At 44.9% G+C, this 21,052-nt stretch overlaps 1 long non-coding RNA gene across 1 annotated transcript; it reads left to right on the top strand.

Annotated features, from left to right (window-relative positions):
* The first annotated feature begins 1,188 nt into the window (after positions 1-1,188).
* On the top strand, positions 1,189-19,407 carry LOC141152869 (uncharacterized). Its single transcript, XR_012247176.1, has 3 exons — positions 1,189-1,331; positions 1,978-2,107; positions 17,661-19,407. It is a non-coding gene; the product is annotated as an uncharacterized lncRNA (long non-coding RNA).
* Positions 19,408-21,052: the final 1,645 nt, after the last annotated feature.

Genomic DNA, 21,052 nt, shown 5'->3' with positions numbered 1-21,052 from the left:
GGCTTTCGAAGCTGTCATCTATTGGTTAGGGGCCTATTTCATTATATTCATGAACAGTAACTAATCCTTCCACCATCATCTTATCTGTGATTTTATAGGAATAATTTCTCTGCTTTTATTATAACTAGATCTCCGCTCATTTGTCTGAAGGTTACATGTCTGCTCATTCTGAAATGTTGAGTAAATGCAATTGAACGCTGCGCAATGCTGGCCAGTAATGCCGGCTCCGGTTATCTGTTGCACATCATTACAGATGCGGGGTGACCTTATCCTCAGTCTTCATAAATGAAATAAAGCTATGAATAATAAAATTACACAAGCTCTGAAGGAAGGCTGCAGCCATACTGTCCATGTCTGTTATCTAATGTTCAATTTATGACACGAAAGAAAGATGGAAACTAGATGACTGAACATAATCCAGAGAGCATCAGCTTCAGATTTCACCCAGAGCAAAAGCAAGACCCTTGTGGGAAAAGGAATTTTAATGTAGAGATTTATCCCTTATACATAAGTTCCCAACCCTCCCGGATCTGACGGGACTGTCCCGATTTAAGGGCTCAGTCCCGCTTCCAATCACAGCTTTTCTCCCGACTTCTATACTTACCTCTCCAACGCATCTTCATTGCTCCCTCCATAGCTGCTCCTCCTCAAAAGGCGGGGCTGCTCTCTGCATAAATTAAATTACTCACCACTTCTCCTAAGATCTGGTCTCCCCGGGACCCAAACTCACATCTTTATGTTCAAAGGCTGTTGCTTTACCAATGAACCACAGCCCACACTGACGTAGATAGGACAATTTAGTAATCTTGACCTCTATTGCAGGCAATGAACCCCGAAACAGATTATACATGTCCATATAGATACATTGTGTATAACAATGTATTTTTATGGTGCCTGTATACGGAGGTGAAAAATATATATTTATTTGTTATTATAAAAGTAGTAAAAATAATAAGCAATTACAAAAACGTATTTTTTTTTCTGTGAGTCTCCCGGTCACTGAAACCACAAGCTTAACATTCCAGGCAGGAAGGAGCTTAAGAGAACTTTGTATATTTGATCTGTATTGCGGGCTCTGACTACAGGCAGATTATACTGATAGAAATGTATCTCTATGGAGACGTATATTCTGCTTCTAGGTTCATTGCCCGGTCAAGATTACCAAATGCTTCCGTGTTTGTCATTATAAGCTGTGGCTCATTGGTAGAGCAACAGCTTGAGAAAAAGGAGACATGAGTTTGAGTCCCTGGGAGTCCTGATCACTGGAATACATAAATTAATGTATACATTGAGCAGAGAGAAGTGGCCCTGCTACAGAGTGATGAAGAGAGGCGAGTATAGAAGCTGGGACATGATGGGACATGGCTGAATCCAGGACAGTTGGAAGCTTTATGAAGGGGTATGGGCTACATATGGGGGTGCAGGCTACATGAGGGACATATGGGGGTACAGGTTACATGAGGAGCAACATATGGGGAATGCAGGGCTACATGAGGGGGTACAGGCTACATATTGGGGTACTGTATGTGATGTAGCTCCACAAAGGAGGGGAGCTGAAGATCCAAGGAATTTTTACTGTATACAATGCGTATTTATTGAGGGCACAGTATGGAGAGGGGGCATTGAAGAAGGGTTTGGAGGCTGTATTTTATAACGCAGGTACAGTGTGTAGGGTGGACAGTGTATAGGCTATAGTTGTTAAAGGAGGATTGTTTGACAGTTATTGTTCATAAGGAAGGATGGTGTGGCGGCCATAGTTCATAGGTGTGAGGGATGGGGTGGTATTATAATATAAAAGGGGGGACGGTGTGGAGGCAATATTTTATAGGAGAGGAGGCTATGTATCATAAGAGGGACAGTGTGGGTGTCACTTGTTTGGGCAGAGAGCACAGTGAGGAGAAATTATTTATTTAGGGCACACAACATGGGCAGCTATTTTTATTTAATTTATTTATAAAAACATTTTTTATTTTTAAGGGCACTGTGTCAGTATGTGCTGCAGAAGAATTGAGAAGAGGGACGTCTGTGGAGACGAGCTATAGCTTCGGGACAGATGATGAAGAAAAGGAGGAGAAGAACTGCAATCAGAGGAGATGTCACCCATAAGGTACCTGGATCTAAGGCTGCATTTACACTGGTCAATCGCGGCGCTTAAATGACCATTGACCGGTTTTATGAAGTCGATCAGCAGTCGTTTATTAGCCTGTTTAGACCGACCAACTGCACTTTCATGTGCACAAAGCGATAATTAATATGATCGCTCTGTGCACATAGAATAAAAATGTTCTTGATATTCAAAGATATTTAAGTAAGCTTAAAGGGAATCTGTCACCACATTTGACCTATGTAAACGATTAATATAGGCATAACAGGTTATAGACTGCTGAGGAGAGTGATCCCTGTATGCCTTATATCAGACGCCTTGTTGCTGATAAATCTATTTTATCCATTTATGTAAATTACCTCTTCCAGGTTATGGGAAGGATGCTGTCTGGAAGATAACGCTGCCTCCGCACGTCATATCCATATACCTCGCCAGCCATCAACGTCACTCAGTCCCTGTGTCGTCGGCAGCTTGAGAGGAAATCTCGCATTTGCACATTATTGTTCTCTTCTTTCCTCCGGTCTTCCGCCCTTCTATAGGCGCAGGCATCAAGTGTCTTCTGCGCAAGTGCCGTTCCCAGTGTTCAAGTGTGATTAGACGCATGCGCCGGAGAACACTGGAAACGGCTCCTGCACAGAAGACATATGATGCCTGCGCAGAAGACATATGATGCCTACGCCTATAGAAGGGCGGATGACTGCAGAGGAAAGAAGAGAACAGTGATGCTCATGTGCGAGATTTCCTCTCAAGCAGCCAACATCACAGGCATAGAGTGACGCTGATGGGGGTGAGATATATGGAGATGAAGTGCGGAGGCAGCGTTATCTCCCGGGCAGAATCCTCCCCATAGCTCGGAAAATGTCTTTTACATAAACAGATAAAAGAGGATTTATCCACAACAAGGTATCTCGCCCGAGTCTTCCATACACCGAGTTCTTCGGTGTTCTCTATGAGAAAGCTGCTGTCAGACATCTCTGGTGGTGACCTATCTCTTAAACAATAAAAGGATCAGCAGTCTGATAGCAGACATGGCAGATCCTTACCTCACCCGACAATCATCTGTCAGGGGCCCCTTACATATTAGACTAAGTTCCCCAGGTGAGCATTTGGTGTATGGGATTAATCGAAATCTCATGCCCACTGGGCTTTTTTTTTTTACTTTGCTGAAACTGCACTGTGGTGAGATTTTAAAATCTACAACAAGTCAATTTCTCTTGCAGTAAATATCTGTTTTATTTGCAGATTTTACCCATAGACTTGAATATAATGAGGAAAATCCACAGATAATACATTCCAAGTTCAGTGAAATTGCAAAAAAAAGTGCAATTCCACAGCTGTTTTTTTTTGCCATGTTCACTAACAACTAAAAGTGACCTGCCATTATGATTCTCCAGGTGATTACGAGTTCGTAGATACCAAACATGTATAGGTTCTTTTTTTATTTAACTGGTGAAAAAAAAATCCAAAGTTAGTTAAAAAACAAAAAAGCCGCCATTTTCCGAGACCCAGCTCATTTTTTGCACGCCAAGCTGACGTTTTTATTGATACCATTTTGGGATACATACAATTTTTTATCACCCGTTATTGCATTTTATTGCAATGTTACAGCAACCAAAAAAATGTAATTCTGGCACTTTGATTTTTTTTTTTATTACACCATTTACCGATCGGGTTAATTCTTTTTATATATTGATAGATTGGGCGTTTCTCTGAATGGGGAGAAAGGAGGGAATTTGAATTTTTATATATTTTTTAAAAACATTTTTTTTTACTTTTCACTGGCTTCAATAGACTCCATGGGAGACTAGAAGCTGCGATCATCTAATTGCCTGTGCTACACACAGCAGCGCTTCAGCTGGGTGGCACTCATAGCATCCCAGCAATGACAATGCAGGGGTCTCCTGCAGACTCCAGGTTGTCATGCCATCCCATCGGCGACCAGCGCATGTGACAAGGGCGCAGATGAGCAGGATCAGTGACGTGCATCCAGCGTGGCCATGTTAAATGCCGCTGTCGGAGATTCCAACCGCGGCTGTTAGGGGCACATGACAGCTGATCAGATCAGCTGTCATGTGCCGGGAAAGATGCGGGCTCAGTGCTGAAGCCCGCGCCAAAGGGGGAGACGCGCCATGCGCCGTACATGTACAGCACATGTCGTGAAAGGGTTAAAGGAGTTTTCCCAGAATCAAAAGTTATCCCTTATAATAATAAAATAATTTTTATTTCTATAGCGCCAACATATTCCGCATCTCTTTACATTTTAGAGGGGAATTGTACAGACAATAAAAGATATTACAGAATAACAATAATCACATAAATCAACAGATACCAGGAGGAGAGAGGGCTCTGCTCGCAAGCTTACAATCTATGAGGAAATAGGGGCGACACGAAAGGTGGATGGTAACAATTGCTTGTATTGTATGGTCAACCGCACAACCTTATCCATAAGATACGGGATAACTTAGTGATTGCTGGACCATCCCTTGTGATCTCGAAAATGGGGCTCTTCCTCCTGAGAAATGGGCCAGAGGAGCAGGTGCACTTTCTCAACTTCAGCTTCATTCATTGTCTATGGGCCTGCAGAGAAAGCAGAGTATAGCGTTCCACTATCTTCAGCAGTCTTAAAGACAATGAATGAGCACATGCACCTCTGCTCTATTCTCTGGATAGCTGGAGGTCCCATCAGTCAGACCACCATTGATTAGTAAGTTATCCATCTATGAATAGCAGATAACTTTCAATTCTCAAAATAACTTGTTAAATCAATTGTTGCATAGGCTGAAAAAAGACTTAGGTTCATCAAGTTCTGGCTTTCTCCACTAATTATACATTGTCACTAAATTATCTATAACCCACAATATTATGTGTACAGAGGAAATCATCCAGCCCTTTTTTGAAAGCTGTTATAGTGTCGGCCATCACTACCTCTTGTGGTCGGCATTCCAAGTCCGACTGCTCTGACTATAAAGAACCCTTTCCTGTTTAGCTGCCGGAATCGCCTTTCTTCCACCCTTAAAGAGTGCCCCCTGGTCCTTAGTATGGTCTTTGGAAGGAATAAGTCATCTGCTAGTCCTTTGTACTGACTACACATATATTTATACATGTAAATGAGATCCCCTCTGAAACGTATTTTTTCTAAGCTAAACAAGGCCAACTTTTCCAACCTCTCATCAAATGAGAGGCCTTCCATCCCTTGTAATAGTCTAGTTGCCCGCCTTTGAACTGACTCTAACTTCTGAATATCCTTTTTAAAAGGTCAGTTTTTAATATCCAACATAGTTTGGTGTCGTCAGCAAAGACTGACACTTTACTCTCAATCCCATCCACAAGGTCATTAATAAAGAGATTAAAAGGAATCGGTCCTAGCATAGATCCCTGCGGTTCCCACTGCCGACTATATCCCATTTAGAGAACGTACCATTTATGACGACTCTTTGTTTCCTATCATTTAGCCAATTCCTTACCCACCATCTACATGTAGTTTCGCCAAGTCCCAGCTTCTGTTGCTTCAGTATAAGGCTGTTATGTGGTAGTGCATTAGGTCTGAAGCTCTGAGCAGGTAAATACTACTGCTTTTTTTGCTGTGTTTTTTTCTTGAATCTTAGGGGAATTTTAATTCTTCTTATTGTGGCTTTGCTTTTTGTGTTTAGCGTAGGGACTCGTAAGCATGAGGACCCTTGATCTCAAACATCCCCAAAACATCAACGATCCACCTCAGTGCTTTACTGTAGGAATGGTGTTCCTTTCATCATAGCCCTTGTTGACCTCTCTCCAAATGTAACGTTTATGGTTGTGGCCAAAAAGTTCAATTTTGGTCTTATCACTCCAAATTACCTTGTTCCAGAAGTTTTGAGGCTTGTCTCTGTGCTGTTTGGCGTATTGTAGGCGAGATACTTTGTGGTATTCTCGCAGTAATGGCTTTCTTCTGACGACTCGACCATGCAGCCCATTTTTCTTCACGTACCTCTTTATTGTGCATCTTGAAACAGCCACACCGCTAGTTTTCAGAGAGTCCTGAATTTCAGCTGATGATATTTGTGGGTTTTTCTTTGCATCCCGAACAATTTTCCTGGCAGTTGTGGCCGAAATTTTTGTTGGTCTACCTGACCGTGGTTTGGTTTTTACAGAGCCCCTGATTTTCCATTTGTTAATCACAGTTTGAACGCTACTGACTGGCATTATCAATTCCTTGGATATCTTTTAGTATCCCTTTCCTGTGTTATACAGTTCAACTACCTTTTTCCGTAGATCCGTTGACAATTCTTTCGCTTTCCCCATGACTCACAATCCAGAAACGTCAGTGGCTGGATGAAAGATGTAAGAGTCTGTCTGGATCCCAGAAACTCACTCAGCTTTTATGCACACACACTGATTACAAGCTAACAGGTCACAGGTGAGGATGTTACCTTTAGTAGCCATTCAAACCCATTTGTGTCAAATTCAGTGGATGTTATCAGGCCAAAATCACCAGGGTATGTGAACTTTTGATCAGTGTCATTTGGATGCTTTTGGTTGTCATTAAGATTTAAAAAGAGAAAACCCAGTAGTCTGACAATAAATGGCTTCACCCAACCAATAACCATGAGTGGAGAAAAAGTTGTGTGATCATTCATATTCAAGGACAAGAAAGGAAAAATTCTGCCAGGGTATGTAAACTTTTGAGCACAACTGTATATTTCTGTAGGTCATCTCTTATAATGCCCTCAAAAACAGAGTAGAAAAAAAAGTCTGTTTTTTTATGCACTGTGCCTGGTATTGCAGGTCATCCCCATTTATTTAAATAAACCTGAGCTGCAATGGCAGATAAAACCCTGGAACAAAGATGGCACTATTTCTGGAAAGAAAGAAAAAAAAATAACTTTTTTAATCACGGAAAACCCTTTTTATTGTTGCGACAAAAGTTTGTATTTTTATTCCCATCAGAGATGTAATCAATCCAATTTTCCCCATGGGCAAAACCTATGCTAATTAGCTAATAACGATGGTTCGGCCGACAGCTAAATAAAGTGTATGGGGGGCATAAGCTGTTGAGCAGTTCTTGACAGTGAAATGTATTTCTTCCTGTTTACGGGTAACTCAAATGACACACTTTAGTACACATCATGTTTATTTTGTCATCATTTCTGTCTTTAACCATTAGAACCCGAGCTCATGTTTATTTCCGCATTTGGTGAGGAAGTTGTCGTGATGGTTTAGCTGAGAGATGTGTATGCTTCTAAATCAGAAACTATCGCATTTCACATTCTATTCTCAGAGCTGCTGCTATTGTTTTCCTCGCTTTATTTTTGAAGTTTGGGCTTTTTGACATGAAAATTAGGCGTCTTATCTTTCCTCCTTTTATCTGTCCAGCGGTCCTTTTAATCAGCGTTTCCTTCTTGCTTGGGTTTGAAAGGCTTTCTTCCCTGATTTGTGTTTTGACAAACTTATTAAACACATCTGTAAGTAACAAACTCCATCAAAGCACATGTGCAGTGTTTTTAGTTCCTAATCCAGGGAGATGTTTTCTGTACTATCTCTAAATTTTCAGGATTTCGGTTTTTGACAGTAGTTACATTGCTTGTTACCCTAAAGTGCAGTTAATTGGAAATACAATGTAACATCTACAATACCACAGAGTAAAGAATCAAGTTAAGAATTCTCTGTGATCTCCATCGTGTTAGTTATTGTAAGGCTCATTTTTTTGTCATGTAAATATCAGTTATTTATAACTTTATACATTACGATGACGTCTGATAACACCTATCAGGTGCCAGATTAAAGGTATTTTTCCATACTTATTCATATTCTACAATATTGTTAAATGTATTGTCTCATAATCTCTTTAATAAGAGAGACACTTCAGCGATCATCTGACTGCTCCAAAGATCCCAAAGAGATGATTTTGCTAGAGAAAGTAGCAGTCAGCTGCTCATGTATTACCCGGTAAACTGTTACATTTTGGTTAGGGAGCTGCTCATGTCCTATTACATGTGGCCATTAGCAGATTATAATATGGGTGGTTCAGGCAGGTTTCCCAGGACTCGAGGCTCACGGGTGTCCATAATTGAATTTGCCACTGTACCATTGTATAAAAATGACATGGTAATACCTTCTTGCTCCTCTTCAGGTCCAGAGTCTATTGCATTAGCGCCTGACACCTTCTCGCTATAGGGTATAGTGTGAGACTGCACTTACAATATCCTAACACTAGAAAGCAACAGTAATAATAATGATAATCTTTTTATTTATATAGCGCCAACATATGCCGCGGCGCTTTACAATTCAGACAATTTACAGACATTATTGGCACTGTCTCCACTGGGGCTCACAATCCACATTCCCTATCAGTATGTTTTTGGAGTGTGGGAGGAAACTGGAGAACCCGGAGGAAACCCACACAAACACGGGGAGAACATACAAACTCCTTACAGATGTTGTCGTTGGTGGAATTTGAACCCAGGACCCCAGCGCTGCAAGGCTGCAGTGCTAATCACTGAGCCACCGTGCTGCCCCAGTACCCAAATGCAGTAGTACCTGGACCCGAAGAGGAGCAAGGGGGCTGTGTACTCCAGTTAGGTCTGAGGTTCTAAATTATGGATTTTCATAGATTATGGTTAGAGCTCTGAAATTATGGATCTATGATCTAAAATTAGAGATCTGGTCCAGGGTCTGCATTGTAGAGGTCAGTTCTGGGGGTCTTATATTTATTTAGGGGTGAGGAGTCTGAATAGTTTTGCTATAAAGACTGGATTTAACTGCAGAAGCCAGGGACCAATTGGGAAACGTCATCTTAGTGGTTTGGGCTGGATAAAGAAGAATAGTAAAGAGAATTATTACCTTTTAGTCACTGGATTTGTAAAGTATCTATTATCTCTCCTGACTAGTGTTGAGCATTCCGATACTGAAATATCGGGTATCGGCCGATATTCGCGGTATCGGAATTCCGATACTTAATTCCGATACTTTTACAATATCGAACACCGGAATCGGAAGTTCCCATAATGCCTGCGCTCTGCAGTGTCTCTGAAGGATGACAAGCTGAATGGCAGCGCTCAGCTGCGATGCAGCCTGTCATCAGAATGCCATCCCAGCGTGAGAGAATTCTCCTGATTGTTTAAAAGCCGGCGGGCGGTAAAAAGCCGCCGGCTTTTAAACAATCACACAGCCCCATACTGCTTCCCCGCAGCCTCCCACCCCGATCCTCCGCTCCCCCCGCCACCTCCCATCCCGATCGTAAGTTAGGACCGGGCGGGGAGCGCAGCACCAAGGAGCGGGGAGCGAAGGACCCGGGTGGGGAAGCCAGCAGTGAAGAGACTTCACCGCCAGCTTTCCCGTTCTGTGCTGCGCTTTCCCGCCGGTTATTTCAAATGAACAGCTGAGGTATCAGGTGATGCCGATCAGCTGTTCATTTGAAGTAGCCGCGGTGCCCTCGGAGGGTTCATGTGAGTTCATGCTTGACTGCATTGCATGAACTCACATGAACTTTCCCACGGTCGCACAGGTCAGCCTCACCTCCCAGACCCGTCATGATTAGTGTGTGTGGGTGTCTGTGCGATGTGTGCGGGTGTGCGCGGTGTCTGTGCGATGTCTGCAGGTGTGCGCTGTGTCTGTGCGATGTCTGCGGGTGTGTGCGGTGTCTGTGCGATGTCTGCCGGTGTCTGCGTGCAGGCAAACATAGGCCGATGTGACACTACTACTCCCATCGGCCTATGTCTGTCCCCCGTCCACTCCTGCCAGCAGGATCAGCTCGATGGGAGCAGTAGTTCCCATCAGCCTGATCCTGCTATTTAAACTGCCCCATGGTCCCCAATAAATTTTAAATACATGTCATTGGTGGCCAGTGGTTACCTACAATATATTAGTTTATACATTACCTGTCCCCGTCGATCGCCACCTAAAATAAAGTAAAAAATAAAAAACTACACCTATACTCACCTAGACACCTAATTCCCCGAAGCCATCGATCTCCTGTAATAAAATATAAAATAATAAACCACAACCTTATCCTTACCCCTCCGTAGTAGTTCACGAGTGTCCCACGATGATCTCCAGTTCAGAGCAGCCACATAGAATGTGACCGCTCTGAACCGCTGCCGCCGCTAGAATGATGGGGCCGTAAAGCAGCCCCGTCATTGCATAAGCGGGTTCGCTGGAGTTCAGGCTGCGCTGCTCCGGTTAGCTGCTTTACGGCCCCGCTGTACCGTGAGAAATTCCCACGGTACAGCAGTGCCGTAAAGGAGGTCCCCGGAGCTGCGCTGACTGAATGCACTCCGGTGACCTCAGTCAGTGGCTCCCGCTGCCGGGAGCGGATGTGTTCCCGGCAGTGTGAGCTTACAGCAGCCATGCACAGCTGTCACCATCTCCAGATGTGACAGCTGTGCATGAGAGATCAGCGCAGGAACGTGGACAGGTAACTATTTTTTCTTTTTAGTAAACTAAGAATTAAATAAAATGGTGTGTTTTACTTCAAATAAATTATTTTTTTCTGGGTGTAGTGTGTGTTTTTTATTTTTAACACTTTGTAGGTTAGTAATGGGGGTGTCTTATAGACGCCCATCATTACTAACCTGGGCTTCATGGCAGCTGGCGCTGACATGAACCCCACCACTATTACCCCCTGTCACCGCACCAGGGCAGCGTGGAAGAGCGAGGCTAAGTGCCAGAATTGGCGCATCCTACGGATGCGCCATTTCTGGGGCGGTTAACGGCTGGTGTTTCTAGCCTGGGAGGGGGCCAATATTCATGGCACCCTTCCTGGGCTATTAATATCAGCCCCCAGCTATTGGCCTAGCCTTTGCTAGCTATTAAAATAGGGGGGACCCCACGTCATTTTTTCGGGGGGGGGTCTCCCATTTTAATAGCTAGTAAAGGGTAGGTATTCAGCTGGGGGCTGATATTAGTAGCCTGGGAAGCTCCGTGGGTATTACCCCCTTCCCAGGCTTCAAACATCTGCCCCAGCCATCTGTTTAACCTCCGCTAGAGACTAAAATTATGAGGGATCCCACGCCAATTTTATTTTTAAGAAATCCTTTATTTTAACACTAAATGACACTTGAGGGGTTAATAAAGATGCAGTCCCTAAATTATTATTTATTTTTTAATTAATTTTTCCCAAAAATTTTGACGTGGGCTTTGCTATATTTTTGAATGCCAGCCAGGTGCAGCAGGCAGGAACGGGCTGCCCCCAACTCCCAGCTGCCTATTTGTACCTGGCCGGACACAACAATATAGGGAAGCCCTTTTTAATTATTTCATGAAATAATTAAAAAAAAATTGACGTGGGGCTTCGCACTATATTTGTGTCCAGCCAGGTACAGGAGGCAGGAACGGGCTGCCCCCAACCACCAGCTGCCTATTTGTACCTGGCCGGACACAACAATATAGGGAAGCTCTTTTTTTTTTTAATTATTTCATGAAATAATTAAAAAAAAATTTACGTGGGGCTTCGCCCTGTTTTTGTGTCCAGCCAGGTACAACTAGGCAGCTGGGGGCTGGAATTCGCAGCGCTGGGAGGCCCAAGCTTTCTGGGCCACCCGCGCTGCAAATTGCAGCCCGCAGCCACCCCGGAAAATGGCGCGATCATAGAAGCTCCATCTTCTGGCACTGTACCCAACTCATCCAGGGCCCTGGTGCGGTGGCTCACTGGGTAATAAAGGGGTTAGGGCCAGCTTGGCATTATCAGCTGGCCCTAAGCCCGAAATTCATGGGGTCACGCCAATATTAGACATGACCACCATGAATTTCTAGTAAAGTATTTAAAAAAAAACAACACCCAGAAAAAAGTCCTTTAATTGAAATAAACACACAATTCTTTATTGTTCTAAATTAAACCATACTTACCGTCACGCCCATTCCAGCTGAAGCCAACGATCTCCTGCAATAAAAGAAAAATAATAAAGCAACCTCATCCTTACCTTTCCATGGTTCCCACGACAGCTTCAGCTCTGCTACATCGAGATGACAGGCTGGACCGCAGCAGAACGCTGCCATCCAGCCTGTCATCCCGCAGACACTGAGAAGAGCAGGCATGCTTGCGCTCCTCAGTGTCTCGCTGTGACGGCATAAAGATGAGCCGAGGTCATGTCCAATGAACTCGGCTCACCTCATGCACGTCACTGACAGCGTGGGAAAATTCTCCTGCACTCAGCGCTTCAGCGTGAGAATTTTCCCACGCTGTCAGTGACGTGCATGAGGTGAGCCGAGTTCATTGGACATGACCTCGGCTCATCTTTATGCCGTCACAGCGAGACACTGAGGAGCGCAAGCATGCCTGCGCTTCTCAGTGTCCGCGGGATGACAGGCTGGATGGCAGCGTTCTGCTGCGGTCCAGCCTGTCATCTCGATGTAGCAGAGCTGAAGCTGTCGTGGGAACCATGGAAAGGTAAGGATGAGGTTGCTTTATTATTTTTCTTTTATTGCAGGAGATCGTTGGCTTCAGCTGGAATGGGCGTGACGGTAAGTATGGTTTAATTTAGAACAATAAAGAATTGTGTGTTTATTTCAATTAAAGGACTTTATTCTGGGTGTTTGTGTTTTTTTTAACCTTGACTATGGGGTTAGTAATGGGGGTGTCTTATAGACGCCTCTCCATTACTAACCTGGGCTTGATGTCAACTGGCATTATAAGCTGACATCAACCCCAGCCCTATTACCCCACTGCCACCGCTACAGGGCAGTGGGAAGAGCGAGGCTAAGTGCCAGAATTGGCGCATCCTATGGATGCGCCATTTCTGGGGCGGCTGACGGCTGGTGTTTCTAGCCTGGGAGTGGGGCCAATATTCATGGCACCCTTCCTGGGCTATTAATATCAGCCCCCAGCTGACTGCCTAGCCTTTGCTAGCTATTAAATTAGGGGGGACCCCACGTCATTTTTTGGGGGGGGTCCCCCATTTTAATAGCTAGTAAATGCTAGGTATTCCGCTGGGGGCTGATATTAGTAGCCTGGGAAGCTCCGTGGGTATTACCCCCTTCCCAGGCTTCAAACATCTGCCCCAGCTGTCTGCTTAACCTCCGCTAGAGCCTAAAATTACGGGGAACCCTACGCCAAATTTTTTTTAAATAAATCCTTTATTTTAACGCTAAATGACAAGTACAGTAATCAACACTGTCACTGTACTTCATATATATGTGACTGACATGTTTCTATCTATCTAATCTTTGTGTGATTCTCTATTCCTTCTATTCTAAATTGTAGGGTACCGCTGCTGAATTGCCGGCCGGCTTTTTTAAAGAGACGGTGCATGAAAACACTATTATTTTTTTTTATAAATCCTTTACACTAAATGACAAGTACAGTAAGCAACACTGTCACTGTACTTCATATATATGTGACTGACATGTTTCTATCTATCTAATCTATGTGTGAAGCTCTATTCTTTCTGTTGTAAATTGTCGGATACCGGTGTATGCCGCTGATGAATTGCCGGCTTTTCGCGTAATACATTCTACATTATTCTTAGTTGTTTTACTTCATGTAGAATTAACCTACAAGGAAAGAAAGGGTTTATTTTCATTCCGATATTTGTGTCCCGTTGACTTGCATTGGTTTCCGGTATCGGAATCGGCGATATCCGATACTTTTTGGGTATCGGTCCGATCCAATCCGATACGATATTTCCTGATATCGGAAGGTATCACTCAACACTACTCCTGACACATCTGGTAGGGTAAATAAATGCTTTGATTCCACAAAAAATTGCTACTGGCTATCTGTTCTTGCTCATGTAGGCGGCTTCTGAGCAAGGCACTCCGCTCTGTGATATTTATAAGTTCTTATAAAATATATGAAAAAGTTTGGTTCAGATGAGAGAACTTCTGGAATCAATGTGTGGCGCCCCTGAGGGTTCAATCGCCACAGAGGTACTGCACCTCACCCAGAGGTGTGGTATCTCCTTCTCTCAGGTAAGGAGGGAGTGCTGCCCGGAACCCCAACACCTGCATCCAACACTACACTGCTCCAGGCCGGCTGGAAGGGCAAGATGTATGCGCAGTGCTGAGCCGTGTCCCTGGCTGGAGTGGGGGGGGCCCAAAGGTAGGGGAAACCAGTAGTGGGTGTGGGTGGAGGAAATAGTTTAGGGGAGCACTTTGACAGTAGGTATATAAAGGGAAGCCATTTTAGGGTGGTAGAACAGAATGGACAGTTGAGTAGAGGAGAGAGTGAAGTCAGTCTAGAAGCAGAGTCTCTTTAGGAGCTCTGCTCCACAAGTAGGGCCCAGTCCTAGAGGCCCAGGAGGGGAGCAGAGGAGTAGGCTCCGTTCTAGTAAAGGGATCCCAGGGGGTACGGCGAGTGCAGGACGGCACCCGTACGCCCCAAATCTGTCAGAAGACAGAGGGATCGTAGGCCGCAAAAAGGGGACCGGTCCCTGGACCAGTCGTGTAACTTCAAGTCTCGGCTGGAAAAACTGGAGGCTTCTGGCTTTTATAGTCCAGTTGCCAAAGCCTCATTCTAATCTCTGTGAGGGTCAAGCAGGTCCGGGAACTCCAGTTAGACAGGAGGGACTTCAGAGCACCCGAGCGGGACTGAGAGTGGGGAAGCGCAGGGCAGGAGGGAGAAGACCCAGCGTGAAGAGAGGAACGCAAGAAAGCGGGGTTCCGTCAGGTGCTCTTAAACTACCTGAGGAAGAGCTAAACCCTCGTTCTGGTGAACGCAGCACGACGTGGAAGGCTGTAAGCTGGACAGTGCAACCTGAGGAACTTAACAACTGTGAGTAAAGACTCGGATGACTGCACTGCGTTGCCTCCGTCCATTATTTCAGCTGCGCCATCTTTCCCCCTGTACTACAACGCCCAGTGTAACCAACAACACCTACACTGCCCTGGAGCTAGCTCTTCCTGTGGAGAGCCACACCATCCCTGCTGCCGTAACACCAGCTCCAGAGGACTGCTCCGCAGCGGCGGCTCCCTTTGGCCACATTCCACAGGTGGCGTCACGAACTTTACAAATCCCCTATAAATAACTTTCCCCTTTTTGTTGACCGCCCTGGGCCACGGACCGGGCCAGCCACCGTGATATCCTCCATTGGCATCCATAGGCCCGGCTGCCAAGTAACCCACGGCCCTGGGAGCGCGTCAAATGACTGTCAGAATAGGGAGCTAAAACTACTGCATTACTGAGATCATGGTAACATCGGCAAGGAGCATGGTCCCTGAGTCTTTGTGCTTTCTCCATGCAGTCAGGGTTCTCTCACTCTAAGGCTATGTGCCCACGATGCAGAAATGCTCCGGATTTTTCCTGAGCGTTTCTGCATCTCCCTGGCAGAAAAAACACATGCGGATTGTACATGCGGATTGTACATGCGTTTTTCCTGCCAGGGACAAGCGGAAGTGAAGCGTTCTTCACATGCATTTCCGCATGCGGGTTGACAAGTGCTTTCCAATCGATTTTAGCATCACTTGGAAAGTGCTTGACAACTTGGTCACACTATATAAATCCATAGTGTGACCATAAAGAATGTTAAAAAATAAAAAAATAAATCTATACTTACCTTCTGATGGCCCAAGGTGTCCTTATCTGATCTGTCTTGGCTTGCCGGCAGCTCGCGGTACACTGAAGAACCTGCCGACATCAGCGTCGCATGACCCGACACATGACTAAATGACGTCAGCGCAGGTCCTTCAGTCCATCGCGATCTGCCAGCAAGCGAAGACAAGCACACCGGGGGCCATCAGAAGGTAAGTATAATATTTATTTTTTATTTTATTCTTTTTTTTTACAGGTTCTATGGTACCCGGGTCCGGAGGAGAGTCTCCTGTCCTCCACACTCGGGTACCATCCGCACATTGAAACGCATGGATTCCGCATCTACAGATCCAGTGATGCGTAATCCATGCGTTCCAATGCAAGTCAATGGCGGCGAAAACGCAACGCTTCGTCAAAATAATTGGTAGTGCTGCGTTTTTTTCCGCAATGATAATCCGCTGAGAAAATTTCCGCAGCATGTGCACAGCACATGCGGATCATCATTGGGGAACATGGCAGGCGTTCTACCAAGCATTTTTTAAGCGTTTCTGCAGCGGAATTGCCACTGCAGAAACGCTTAAAAAACGCATCGTGGGCACACAGCCTAAGGCTGGGGTATCATGTAGAGTTTAACATGCTTCTGAGATAAGGCTGCTAAGAAGCCACTTTCCCATGTGCCATTAGAAATGAATCGCAAATGGCTTGCCTATTGCTAATGCACGCACAGTTTTGCACAAACCATGCGGCTATTAACAATAAGCAAGCCATTGACAATTAATTTCTAATAATGCAGCAGAAATGTGCTGTTACTTTTAGGAAGCAGCTTCTTAGTAGCTACACCTTGGGTCTGCAATATGTGAAACTCCATCGTAAAAGCATAAGTTAAATTGCCAATATAGGGAATCGTTCACTAAGCTTTTGTCACCCAATCTGAGAGAAGCATCACTTATAGACCCTTTTTCTCAGAATTCTTTTTATTAAGGAGATTTTTAATTATTGCAGCAAATGGTCCGCTTGAAACACAATTTTCCCTCCACATAAGAAGAACAGCTTTATCTACAGACCCCCAGCTATGTGTCACTTACTGGGCTGCTTGCTGTAAATTTAATAAAATCACTGTTTTATAAGCAGGAGATTATCACTAGAGAACTCGTAAAACTACTGCCATGTAGTTCCCCATATTCATGAGCTCTGTATAACACTGACAACTTTCTGCCTATGCACAGTGTACACAGAAAGAGGACAATCGGTGGTGTTGGCTCAGCATTCAGAGAACTGATAGATCTGCAGCAGATAAAACAATGGTTTTATCAAAAACGGTAGCAAACAGCCCAGTGAGTGATACATTGCAGGATCCAGGGTCTCTACCACTAAATCATGTTGCGATCAGACGGGGAGCAAAAACCTGGTGACAGGTTCCCTTTAAGGATATCAGATTGGGAAAAGGAAAATTACATCAGAACTCAGGGACTGAAATAAGTGATTGCGTTGTGTTTATGAAGAACCTCACATCCATTTTTAATAAAGTGGTTGTCACCCATGATAGATGGTGTAGTGTATACATTGTGGATCTCATCAATGTCTTATTACAATAATTTATCCCTGGTTTAACTGTGCATTATATACAGGTAGTAAGGAAATGTAGCGAACTTTCCATTTTTCAGTTTTGTCTTTGTACCTTCTGTTAACAGAAAATGAAGGTCATCAGATGACCTCTAAGCGCTTTATTGCCATATGTCCTGATATTACTGCTCTTGTATTACGTTTCACTTTTCCCCAGTGATCGCTGGGCCTGCTGCTCCCTATATTCTCAGTAACATATAAGGCAGTTTTACATTTGTACAATCTCCACATTCAATGAGAATTCCCAGGATGACTCAAGAACAAAGTAAAAGCTTCACAATGTCAATGTCTTTACAAATAAATTCTGAGTGCTATCAATTTCTGAAACTTATATAACAATTGATCCCATTTACTCTATTGATGTGAGCGGTTTTACACCTTGTGGATTCGGTACATTGTTTGCATAAATGCATTTCAAAGCAGTCATTCTTAATGGCTCAGTTCCTCTGTTTACATCTGCAATGTTTATTTTCCTCCATATTTGTTCTCTTACAGGCACAGAAATAAAAAATAATAAAGCAGAATCTGGACTTCTTGAACTCTGGTCATCAATGGCGACAAGACTACATGCAGATTGGACAAAACCTGATATTTTTCTTCTGTTTTGCATCCATGAATTCTGCACTGTATAGAAAAGAACTTAAGTTTTTCTTCTCAGTATTGGGGAAAATGCTTCAAATGCCCATAAAGACATCTTATATTTTGAAATAACAGGATTGCTGGCTGAGACTATCACTAGGACAAACGTACAGTGACTCTTTATCTCACAGTAGGCAGGGAACCTGTAGTATGGATGGGTAGGGGCTATATGTATATCGCACTACTTTCCTTATGTTGTCTTTCAGTCAAACACACTCTACGGTTTCATTTTATAATCAAAATTTTTATGGCAATACTGATTTCCAATTCTCCAACATTCATTCAAACATTGATAATCTGTCAGCAGGTCTTGCTATGTAATCTGACAGCAGCACAATGTAGGGACAGAGACCCTGATTCCTTTGATGTATCAATTACTTTACTGGGTGCAGCAGTTGTGATACAATCCCGGTTTTCTCTGCTGCAGTTTTAGCTGAGCTCCAAATGCTGAGCCCTGTGTAACCCCCCCCCGCCCACACCACTGATTGGCCGCTTTCTGTGTACATTGTATAGGGAAAGATAGCTTTTAATCAGTGCTGTGGGTGTGGTTGGACCAGGAGACACAAGACACCTAGTTCTGTAGTGATAATCTCCTGCTGATAAAACATTGATTGTACTTAATCAACAAAACACAGCCTACAAATCACATCGCTGGAATCACGGTGCTCTCAGATTACATAGCAAAAACCTGGTGACAGATTCCCTTTACATGATAATGTAGCACCCCGAGGGCTCGGCTGCTACAGGGGTATTGCACCTCAAACCAGAGGTGTGATATTCCACTTCCGGGTAAGGATGGAGTGTGGACCAGGACTCAGTAAGCTGCATGCACCACACACACCCCATTTCCGAGGGACAGCTCAACGGTGCTCCCACAGAAGTGCAGGCACGACAGCATCTGTCCCTGGCTGGAGTGGGGAGGGGGGAGGAAAACCCAGTGGTGTAGGAGCAGATAGGGGAGGGTCTCTGGGCATAGGTAGGAGCCCATTGGTTGCTAGTCACCTGGGCTCACACATAGAGGGAGGTATATAAGGTGGGCACCATCTTAGAACAGTGTTCAGTCTGAGGAGGAGTGACAAGGAGCAGAGCTGCTGCATGGGCTCTGCTCCCCAGGCAGGCCTTGTCAGGAGGCCGGGGCCAGAGAGAGAGAGAGAAGAAGGAACAGAAAGGAAAGTAAGAAAGGAACAAGAACATCAAGAAAGGCCCAGAAACACGAGGACAGAGGGAACCCTAAGGACCCAGGAGATTGCGGGTGACGGGTTGGCAGAGCAGGGTACCGGAACCCACATTGGTGGAGGCAACAAATTCCTCAGCCAAAGACCGGAGGTTGTGACCACATCTTGGTGCCACCCCTCACTACATCCACCAGGAAAGCATACCATATAGGGTCAGGGAAACCGGAGATAGGTTTCGCCAATAGAAGGCCCGAGGAAGCTGGACAAAGGTGGGTCACTGGTGGGGACGGCCAGAGAAAGGAAAAGAAGGGAGCCCTGTGCCACGCTCTGGAATTGCCTGGGAGTTGGTCGAGTCCCCTGCCTGGTGGACGCAGCACGGCTTGGGCAGTCATCGCCTGCAGGATTGGCACGAATAACAACTGTGAGTAAAGCATTGGAAACTGCAACCACACGTCTCTGTGTTTCATCGCCGCACCAGCACCATTAGTACTGGACGCTCACACCATCACTCCATCCTAGCTGCCCTGAGGCTATACTCCTCCCGTGGGGAGTTATCCCATACTTGGCTGCGCTTATAACATCAGCCTCAGCGGCCTGCAGCGCAGCGGCGGTCCCCACTGACCACAATCCACGGGTGGCGTAGTCGGACATTTGTTATTACACTAAGACTGCCACTGGTTTGACCACCCTGAGCCACGGACCGGGTCGCCCCCACACTGAGACTACCACCCCCAGCATCCCACCAGAGGCCCAGTTCCGGGTTCCCTACGCGGCCCAGGGGGCGAGTCAATAACATTATAACTGCCTTTAGCCACCACTGGAGGGAGCTTAGTGTGTACACCTTTAAAGTTAGGTTCAGTGTATAATTTATATGAAGCAAGCCCCCTTATGATGATGGCTTTTGTCAGCTAATGTAGTTTTATTTGTCTGTATGGCTGTGAGAAAAGAATCAGGGGTATTAGAGCTCAGTATCAGGAAAAAAAGGACTGAAAAAAATTCAGCGCAAAATTTTAGCCATAAAAAATTTTGGACGCACGAATGTGTCCATTCCTACCTCTCTGGGAAGGAAGAAGGGCACAAATGTATTTAGAATAAAAAATAATGGTGTTCTCAGGTGGACATTCACTAAATCTAGATGGATGATCTTCTTTCTACTAGGGCTCATTCAGATGTCAGTGGACCAATATTCATCTTTGTTTAGTCTGTGTGTCAGCTTCTACCATCAGAGGTTCATCAGGTTTTCTCAAGCTTCTCCTATCAACCCAATATACAGGGTGGTCCAAAAGTAGGTGGACAGAAAGTGTAATAAGGTTATGAAGGGGGAGATTTATCAAACACTAAATTGCAGCCGCCTGTCTGGATCATCCTCCAATAACCCATGAATTCAGGGGCGGACACAGACTGTAGTGGGCCCCTGTGCAAGAAATTTTGGGGGGCCCCCCCTGCCCTTCATAAGGCAACAAAGTTATGTAAACATAACCCCCCCATGTGCAGCTCTCACCCCCCCCATGTGCATCTCTCATCCCCCCCATGTGCATCTCTCATCCCCCCCATGTGCATCTCTCACCCCCCCCCATGTGCATCTCTCACCCCCCCATGTGCATCTCTCACCCCCCCATGTGCATCTCTCACCCCCCCATGTGCATCTCTCATCCCCCCCACTCCTAGTTAATTAATTGTATTTAAAAAAAATAAAACTATACTTACCCCCATACGATCCCTGCAGAATCCTGGCGCTCGTCCACGTCGCTGCCACCAGGTTCTCCTGACGTTCGGCCATGTGACGGCGCCACATACATAGCCATCAGATTTTGTTTTGGCCAAAAGATTTTTAAAGCCGCCACCACGATAAGGTAGACTCTTCTGGGCGGGCCCTACTCTAACCTATTAAAATTTTCTTAAAATATCCAATACTCTTTTTAGATATATTTGTATTTAGTTTTCTTTAAGGGCATGTGTCATATACATTTTTTTTTAAAATGACCAATAATACCACATACAGGGAATACCGCCACACCATGACCAGACCACATATTACCACAACATAGTGACTGAATAATACCACACAGAAGG

Source organism: Phyllobates terribilis, unplaced genomic scaffold (assembly GCF_046119375.1).
Source record: "Phyllobates terribilis strain yellow unplaced genomic scaffold, ASM4611937v1 Scaffold_7__3_contigs__length_470593459, whole genome shotgun sequence".
Lineage (NCBI taxonomy): Eukaryota > Metazoa > Chordata > Amphibia > Anura > Dendrobatidae > Phyllobates > Phyllobates terribilis.
This window is presented reverse-complemented; position numbering and strand designations above follow the sequence as displayed.